Source organism: Nannospalax galili, unplaced genomic scaffold (genome assembly GCF_000622305.1).
Source record: "Nannospalax galili isolate Female #2095 unplaced genomic scaffold, S.galili_v1.0 scaffold1959, whole genome shotgun sequence".
NCBI lineage: Eukaryota > Metazoa > Chordata > Mammalia > Rodentia > Spalacidae > Nannospalax > Nannospalax galili.
The window spans coordinates 177,434-178,075 of NW_008343234.1; positions in this window are offsets into that span (position 1 = coordinate 177,434).

Here is a 642-nt window from a genome sequence, read left to right on the forward strand (position 1 = left end):
GGAGAGATGGCTCAGCAGTTAAGAGCACTGACTGCTCTTGCAGAGGACCCAGGTTTGAGTCCCAGCATCCACATGGAGGCTGACAACAGTCTGTAACTCCAGTTCCAGGGGAATTCAATGCCCTCTTCTCACCTCTACAAGCATGGTATTCATTGTAAGTTATGTAGCATCCTTTTCCAATTTTATCTTAGTGTGATCTAAAGTCAATTTTAAGGAAAAACTTGACAGCTGGTAGTTGCTTACCATTTATTATTTATTTATTTATTTATTTATTTATTTATTTATTTATATTTTTACTTGATTACTAATTGACTTATAACCTGAGTGATTTACACAAGATTTTATTTTAATACCTCATCGTATGGATTTCTATTTAAATTTTCACTTTAGCAGTTAAATGATTATCGATGGTTTACAATACCACTGTGTCCTTTCCTAGTACTATTGAAAATGTTAGAATTACAGTCAATGCTTATGCATATAGAACTCTCAAGAATATTTGACATAGAATTATGCCTTGTATTTGCTATTCATTTTTAAGATGTTCTGGATACTCAGAATTCTTGGAATGTATTAGTCTTTCCATCCTTCATCTTGCCTGTCAAAGAGGCACATTCTCCATCTGAGTCTTGCATAGCACAG